Source organism: Coffea eugenioides, unplaced genomic scaffold (assembly GCF_003713205.1).
Source record: "Coffea eugenioides isolate CCC68of unplaced genomic scaffold, Ceug_1.0 ScVebR1_64;HRSCAF=311, whole genome shotgun sequence".
Classification (NCBI taxonomy): Eukaryota; Viridiplantae; Streptophyta; class Magnoliopsida; order Gentianales; family Rubiaceae; genus Coffea; species Coffea eugenioides.
Genome location: NW_020864508.1, coordinates 106119 through 115360, shown reverse-complemented (window position 1 = coordinate 115360; position 9242 = coordinate 106119). Strand labels below are relative to the sequence as shown.

The following is a 9242-nucleotide window of genomic DNA, read 5'->3' as shown; positions in this document are numbered from 1 at the left end:
TCGAATAACTTAGCCACAGGATTGAGCTCATAGGTCATAGAAATCCGAACAGATGCAGACACAGATAACAGATTCAAATTTTTGCATGGTAAATTGGCATATGAACAGACAAGAGAACGAGTGTGATAAAGTACACCCTCGTCTCAAACAAATTAAACAGATTGCAGAGCAGAAATCAAGTTAAATAGCAATGGAGGGGAGTGGTACACTCACCGGCTCAACTTCAAAAGTTTTCACTTCAGATTGGCCTTAATCGCCAAGAAACCCTAAAATAATCAAAATCAACCAATTGAAGGTTTCATATCCAAATCGAGCAAACGGAATGCACAAGTGAGGTTCGACTACACGTCGTATGCCTTGCCAAATAAATACTAATGCAAGGGTGCAAAAACATGATTTTCTTGGAAACAAAAAGGTAACATGAAGACTTAGGCGGAAACAACCCAAAAGCCTTTCATTTCTACCAAAAGGCAAATCCAACTTAAAGGAACCAAACGGCCTAGAAAATCGGGCAGCACTTCCCCTAAATTTCATACTTTTCCAGCCCTTAAGGCTTCACTATTACCTCAAATCAGTCCCAACATCTCACACAAAAGTCATCTCATTTCCCAAAAGCCGTTCACTAGGCTCAAAGTAGTACAAGTACAAAAGTTAGCTAGGAAATGATCGGAATGAAAACAAGCCTTAAAACTATTCAAATAAACACAATAAGATTCGTTTACAAGTCATAAACCAAGGCCAAGTATTACCAAAATAAGGTTCCATAAGAATATATAAGCATTAAAGGAAACCAGAAAAATCCGGAAATGGAAATAAGCTTAACCCAAGAAAACAGTTTTTGACGTCATTTTGCGGTTTTGGCACCAAAGACACTACGATTGTCGGATGAGGGTGAAAGACCCACCATTTCAAAGCTAAAAGACAGGGCTACAACATCACAGAAGGTCACTCAGCCCAGTTTTGAGTGCAAACAGGTCAAAAATACAAGATACTTCATCAACAACGTAAAACAGATTCACCAAAACGCATTCAAGCGGAAACATCATAACTCAGGCTCTACAAGTCCAAATCCAGAAATTCCAAAACCGGTTGAAATCTAAGAAACAGGGCTAAATTTAATCAGAAGGCCTCAACAACCAATTCGGAAGCAATTCCAGCCAAAACAACCAATTACAGTCGCAAATCCCAATTTCGGGTAAAACCAGAATAGCAATAGTAATTTCGACTTATCTCACTCCACACTACTCCGATTGACCTGAAATTTTGTAGGCACCTCTAAAATATCATTCCATACAACTTTCATGTTTTGAGAAAATGCCAATTCGGCCTCTATATATGACCTAAAAATTCGGACAGAATGTTCATCACAAAACCCTCACTTTTCAATTTTTGGTCCAAAACAGTAATTGGTTGCAATTAATCACTTTCCCCACCTCCTAGAGTCATTAAACATCATTTCCAATCATCATACATGACCACACAATCATGCTCATATTAAAACAGAAAATTCCTCAAAAATAATAAAACTTCACCAATTCAACCAAAATCAAGATTTAATCCATAAATTTGCATCTGATACAATCACTAAGCATGATTTAAGCATCAATTAAAGAAGGAGGGTGGTTCTTCACAACTTACCTTTAAAACAAGAGAGAGAGAGCTATTGACCACCTTATCTTTCCAAACAACTCCACAAATCCACCTTATCTTAGCTATTGAAGAGGTTTTATGGAGTAATTTCAAGGTTGGATGGTTAGTTTTGATGATTTGGGACAAGAGTGAAGTGTTTTCTTCCTTATGCTTGGAGTAAGAGAGAGAGAAAGAGAGCAAGAGAGGGCTGGCTCTTCTTGAAGATTTTTGGAAGATTTTTGGGTCATTTTTGGTTATTTAAGTCAATGGTAAGAAAGTCTTAAGGTAAGCCCAATCACATGGTGACACTTGTCACCTTTAATAAAATATCTACCTAACTTGTCTCTCTCATATCAACCCAAATTGCAACATCTACTTATCTCTTAACACCCGGTAAAATAATTCCAGTATTCAAAACTTAATCTAGTCGGCCGAAATTTTTCGAACTTTTCGCACTAGTGGGTCCCACGTCCAAAATACGCTCTTAGATTCTCAAAATCTATTCGATACTAGAAAATCATCTAAAAACTATATTTACTCATAATATTTATCTAGAAAATTTTCCGGATACAGAAAGTGCAGAAAACAAGCCATTGAAAACAAGAAAACCGAGAAATATAATAAAACCTAGAAAATGGAAAAATTACGGGTTCTCACACTCTCTCCCCCTTAAAGAAATTTCGCCCTCGAAATTTTACCTTCCAAATTTAAAATAACCAATGGCCTGTACCTTCTTCGTCGTCAGAGTCAGAAGAAACGAGGTTCTTCATCCCAGTCCCTTCTCCACTTGACGGTCCAGGGTCGGTCTTGGTTGGCTGCTGGGTTCCCTTCTTTTCGGGCACTAAACCCGGGCAATTAGCAATCAGATGCTCGGCGCTCCCACAACACAGACATCTCCTCCCCTTTAACCAACAATCTACTTCAATATGATTGGATTTTCTACAATAACTACAATTTGTCACACCACCCGATCCACGGCCCCTCTTAGCACATGGCCTTCCAGCTTTACCCTTTTTCTTTGCATGGAAGATCTTCAGTTGTGGCCTTGCAATTCCTATCTTTTGAACTTCCTCTGGAATCCCCATAAAAGTATTGCTTTGTGCCATTTCTACTGTCTCCTTGGAAATCTCTTCGTATTTCCTCTTTAGCTCCATGTTTTGGTGTAAAAGCTCAAGTTTCTCCGAATACTCTTGCTTCCATCGCCCTTCCCAGTACTCGGTTAGCCTCCTTTGAACCTCTATTTTGTCTCGGAGAACCGAAATTTCTTGATACGGATCAACCCAGTGTGTCATCTTACGGAGTTGCTGGAACTCGAAGGCTAGCCTGTCGGCAAAACAATGGGTCATAATACATTCCTAAGTACAAGTGGCATTCTCGGTCCTTGTCCAGCTATTGTTTCCCTTTATTCTCTTGATTCTTGGCCTCGCTTAGTTCCACGGCCACGACCACATCCGTGTTTCCGTCTTTCTTACATATATATATATATATATTTTTTCCTCTCTTTTTTTTTCCCCCCCAAAGATATTTTAGTAAATAAACATAGCAATAGGAAATTGACTAAAGTATCTAAAATTGAGACCACCAATTACACAAATAAACATATATGCACATAACATTCCACATATCAAGGAAACAAATGATCAAATATACAAATACGTATCAAATTAGGCAATTATTCATATACACAATTATACAACCGACGGCATGTGGTAACAACATACGAGCGAATCAAAAGAAAAGGGATATATCGTCCCAAACCTCTAAAATAACCCCGTCCGGTCTCTCACATCACCTATTATCCAAATGAAATATCCATTAATCTCTTGTACTCATTCCAGTCGAACAAAGCCTATTCATGTTCCCAAAATGCAAATCTCACCTACGAACACCGCCTCAACTCTGGAGTACTCAGGCACAAGAATCCGAAATAAGACAATTCACCTCTCGAGCTGGCCAGTCCCAAGAGTAAACCATCTACAATCGAAATTCCCACCAGACGTACCGATCTATGATCCTCAAGATACCACAAGAAAAGTAAGGCCTATAGCATTCACAAATTTAGAGCTTAGGCTCGAACCGAGCACTAATCCTATCATACCTATTACACTTAATCCAGGCTCACTCCGTCGCAGAGACCACGCGAAACAGGCTCTGATACCACTGTAACAGCACCACCTACCCTAAAAGGCCGAACCATAAGGGTTCGGCGGATCGCCTGCCCACTTCTCGCCAGGGACTACGGAGTCGATCACACAAATCCCGATATTACATCGAGATAGGACCCCAAAAGAATTGAATGATTGAAAACCGCCAAAGTTAACAGTAACTTACCAAATCCACATGGAAAAAAAAAAACATTTTCATATATTACATGTGCTAGGTTTACAAATTCAGATGGAACCAGTGAAACGAAGTACAATTTAGAGTTTGCTTCCCTCGAGTGAGCTATACAAAAGAACAAAGATTATCTAACTAAGTCTCAACATCGCTTTCAAAATCATGATTTCAAAAGAGGTTCCTGTAAGGAAAACAAAAGGACAAAGGGGTGAGCTTGCGCCATGAGGTATCAGACATATAGCAGAAAAATCATGGCAATTTCAACATTTTAACAAATCAGATACACATGCTAGAATGTAAATGTAAAGTACTAATGAATTCACAATAGGAAGGATACAGGTGGCCTCAGGAGCCAAATCCCATTTTGCGTCACGAAGCTTGATCGAGTTGACACGCCCGCAACGTATATAGAACCAACTCCGTAGACCTCTCTTTACAAGACCGATCCCGTTCCCAAACACCCTTTACCGGGCCACCGCTCACCGCAACTGGCAAATAACGCCAAAATCGCCCGAACAGACTACCCGTGGTTCGTTATCTAATCGTCAGGCCCTTGCCGGCCCGACTCGAATAACTTAGCCACAGGATTGAGCTCATAGGTCATAGAAATCCGAACAGATGCAGACACAGATAACATATTCAAATTTTTGCATGGTAAATTGGCATATGAACAGACAAGAGAACGAGTGTGATAAAGTACACCCTCGTCTCAAACAAATTAAACAGATTGCAGAGCAGAAATCAAGTTAAATAGCAATGGAGGGGAGTGGTACACTCACCGGCTCAACTTCAAAAGTTTTCACTTCAGATTGGCCTTAATCGCCAAGAAACCCTAAAATAATCAAAATCAACCAATTGAAGGTTTCATATCCAAATCGAGCAAACGGAATGCACAAGTGAGGTTCGACTACACGTCGTATGCCTTGCCAAATAAATACTAATGCAAGGGTGCAAAAACATGATTTTCTTGGAAACAAAAAGGTAACATGAAGACTTAGGCGCAAACAACCCAAAAGCCTTTCATTTCTACCAAAAGGCAAATCCAACTTAAAGGAACCAAACGGCCTAGAAAATCGGGCAGCACTTCCCCTAAATTTCATACTTTTCCAGCCCTTAAGGCTTCACTATTACCTCAAATCAGTCCCAACATCTCACACAAAAGTCATCTCATTTCCCAAAAGCCGTTCACTAGGCTCAAAGAGTACAAGTACAAAAGTTAGCTAGGAAATGATCGGAATGAAAACAAGCCTTAAAACTATTCAAATAAACACAATAAGATTCATTTACAAGTCATAAACCAAGGCCAAGTATTACCAAAATAAGGTTCCATAAGAATATATAAGCATTAAAGGAAACCAGAAAAATCCGGAAATGGAAATAAGCTTTAACCCAAGAAAACAGTTTTTGACGTCATTTTGCGGTTTTGGCACCAAAGACACTACGATTGTCGGATGAGGGTGAAAGACCCACCATTTCAAAGCTAAAAGACAGGGCTACAACATCACAGAAGGTCACTCAGCCCAGTTTTGAGTGCAAACAGGTCAAAAATACAAGATACTTCATCAACAACGTAAAACAGATTCACCAAAACGCATTCAAGCGGAAACATCATAACTCAGGCTCTACAAGTCCAAATCCAGAAATTCCAAAACCGGTTGAAATCTAAGAAACAGGGTTAAATTTAATCAGAAGGCCTCAACAACCAATTCGGAAGCAATTCCAGCCAAAACAACCAATTACAGTCGCAAATCCCAATTTCGGGTAAAACCAGAATAGCAATAGTAATTTCGACTTATCTCACTCCACACTACTCCGATTGACCTGAAATTTTGTAGGCACCTCTAAAATATCATTCCATACAACTTTCATGTTTTGAGAAAAGGCCAATTCGGCCTCTATATATGACCTAAAAATTCGGACAGAATGTTCATCACAAAACCCTCACTTTTCAATTTTTGGTCCAAAACAGTAATTGGTTGCAATTAATCACTTTTCCCACCTCCTAGAGTCATTAAACATCATTTCCAATCATCATACATGACCACACAATCATGCTCATATTAAAACAGAAAATTCCTCAAAAATAATAAAACTTCACCAATTCAACCAAAATCAAGATTTAATCCATAAATTTGCATCTTATACAATCACTAAGCATGATTTAAGCATCAATTAAAGAAGGAGGGTGGTTCTTCACAACTTACCTTTAAAACAAGAGAGAGAGAGCTATTGACCACCTTATCTTTCCAAACAACTCCACAAATCCACCTTATCTTAGCTATTGAAGAGGTTTTATGGAGTAATTTCAAGGTTGGATGGTTAGTTTTGATGATTTGGGACAAGAGTGAAGTGTTTTCTTCCTTATGCTTGGAGTAAGAGAGAGAGAAAGAGAGCAAGAGAGGGCTGGCTCTTCTTGAAGATTTTTGGAAGATTTTTGGGTCATTTTTGGTTATTTAAGTCAATGGTAAGAAAGTCTTAAGGTAAGCCCAATCACATGGTGACACTTGTCACCTTTAATAAAATATCTACCTAACTTGTCTCTCTCATATCAACCCAAATTGCAACCTCTACTTATCTCTTAACACCCGGTAAAATAATTCCAGTATTCAAAACTTAATCTAGTTGGCCGAAATTTTTCGAACTTTTCGCACTAGTGGGTCCCACGTCCAAAATACGCTCTTAGATTCTCAAAATCTATTCGATACTAGAAAAATCATCTAAAAACTATATTTACTCATAAAATTTATCTAGAAAATTTTCCGGATACAGAAAGTGCAGAAAACAAGCCATTGAAAACAAGAAAACCGAGAAATATAATAAAACCTAGAAAATGGAAAAATTACGGGTTCTCACAGTGCGCATTTCCTGGAATTCCAGAAACCCTGTGGCGAGTTACTCGAGTCGAGCCGGCAAGGGCTTGGTCGATTGGATAACGAACCCTGGGTCTTTTGTTTCGTCGAGTGGAGTGATATCTCCTCGACTAATCGGTATACTCGAGTATTACCACCATTGTTTATTGAGGATTTTGGGCCCAATAGGGGTTTTGGATGGTGGGCGGAGAGTAGTTTAAGTGGTGCTCTACTGGATTAGTTACTTACTTGAAAGTTGACGGAGTGTCAACTATTACTTGATCAAGCTCTGGTGATGCAATGGGAAGTTGGCTCCTGAGAGCCATCCGTATCCTTATACCTTGGACTGATTAGTACTTATCGTGTTATTGTTTCGTCTTAAAAGAAAAAACTTTACACTCGCTTATTTTGAGATTTGCTACTTGAAGTGTTATTGCCCACTTTTATGAACTTTTCATGCTCATTACTTTGCTATATTGACACTTGTATTAGTAAACAATGGTCGATTTGCTATTTGGAACCTTACTAGGCTTTTAGCTCATTCCACGTCATTGTTTTCCTTACAGGGGGTACGAGCGAGACGTGAGATGTGTACAGACTAGCGTAGTCTAGTTGTTTTGACTTTTGAATTTGTACTCACGCTAGTACCCGACTAGGGTTTGATTGTACTCGAATTGTAATCACTTTGAAGTATTTTGGTGTGTAGAAGCTTTGTATTTGGATTTGAGCATCAATGTATATATTAAGTTGAAGTGGATGTGTTATTTATTTTCTATGAATGTACGTTATTTTTCTTGAGCTATGAGTGAGTGAGTCCTGGCGAGAGATGGGCAGGCGGTCCGCCGAACCCTTTGGTTCGCCTTAGGAGAAGGTGGGGCCGTCACATGGGCACTATCAATGCCCCCTTGACATCTAATTGGTCTAATGTTGAAACTCGTCAAGTACAAACTCATTTTGATGAAAGCGGAATTAGTTGTGTAATATAAGTTAATTAATGAAATCAGGATTACTAATTACTACAATTCCTTGCAAATTTAATGTTGAGTTTTTAAAAGTCAGAGCTAATACATATTTCTCTTACAAATTAATACGTATACTATAACTTCATGCAAGTTTAACACATAACATTCATGATTCTTCAATATAAAACATCTAAAAAAATACACTACTATTAGGCAAAACTAACAAAATTTTCTCCTATTCTTTTTTTTAGTATTTTTCTAAAGTTAAAACTAAATATAGATTGAGATCAGGATTTGAACATGTGAATGTCTTTGCCTGGGAGTGAAAGCGCAAAGAAGTAGAAAAATTAAATCTAAAGGTTACAAATGACAAAACAAGATTGCCGCAAAAACATCACCACTTTCAGCAACTCAAGAATCCCTAAAACTCCTAAGAAATTTATTTCTTCTTTCCAGCTTTGGCAATGTCACCAGCTTTTGTCTTATTTACACCACGGATCTTTTTGGCTCCATTCTTCCTTTCTTTGAGCTGTTTCCTAGATTTCTCCACCTTTGTATCCAGGCCATTCCTGATAAGCCAGTACTTGGGTTCATATTTCTTCGCATTTTCAACAGAATCATATATCAATCCAAACCTAGTTGACTTGCCTCTCCCAAAATGCGTCCCAAATTTGAAGACAAAAATGGCATTCGAGTCCTTGAACTGAGCCTTGCAAACATTAGGTCGCCCCGGATGCAGAACATCGATCACGAATTACTTCTTGGAAAGAAGCCGATTAGTCATAGACTTCCTGGTTCGAATAGTTACCACCTTGTCCGCCATTTTAATTGTGTTTCAATGCTGTCTGCTGCCGCAATGCCCCTCACCTATCGATTTTGCTACTCTTTGCTCTTGCTGAGGTTGCTGTTTCTTCTCTCTCAGTTTACAAAGTCAAAAATTAAATGTATATTGTCAAAAAAAAGACCTCTCTCTCCTTATTGGGCTACTAATTTTTATATCTCTCCTAAACGCATTTGCTGTAAAGTGGTAAATTTCTCTTTTCTTGCTCAATAATCAGTTTCCCTCAAATTTTATTAACCCAACATTCAATTTTTGGGTAAATTCTCTTCTTCTCCATCATTTGTCTAGTTTTCCTAAAGTTTCTTACCCTAGTTATGCTTTCTATAGCATTTTTGGGTAAATTTCTTTAGCATTGTGGGTTTCATTTGTGTGGTGGTGTAAAGAAAGAAAAGAAGGAGTGGTGTTGGTATGGTGGGCTGGATTATTGTGTACCAACAAGGGCAAAGAGGTTGAGAGTTGTGGGAAGGAATTGACTAGGCAAAAAATCTAAAGAAGAGGAAAAAACCACACAAAATTGTTTAGCAGCTTTGCCTCACTGCTCTTTAAGTTAAATGTTTTATTCCCTTGGCTGCATTTTTGTTGTTTGGTGGGATATGTAATTAATCTTATCTTAAGTACTCTTTT

At 38.5% G+C, this 9242-nt stretch overlaps 1 pseudogene; it reads right to left on the bottom strand.

The window, feature by feature from the left end:
- Positions 1-8167: 8167 nt before the first annotated feature.
- On the bottom strand, positions 8168-8600 carry LOC113758682 (annotated as a pseudogene).
- Between the last annotated feature and the right edge of the window lie 642 nt (positions 8601-9242).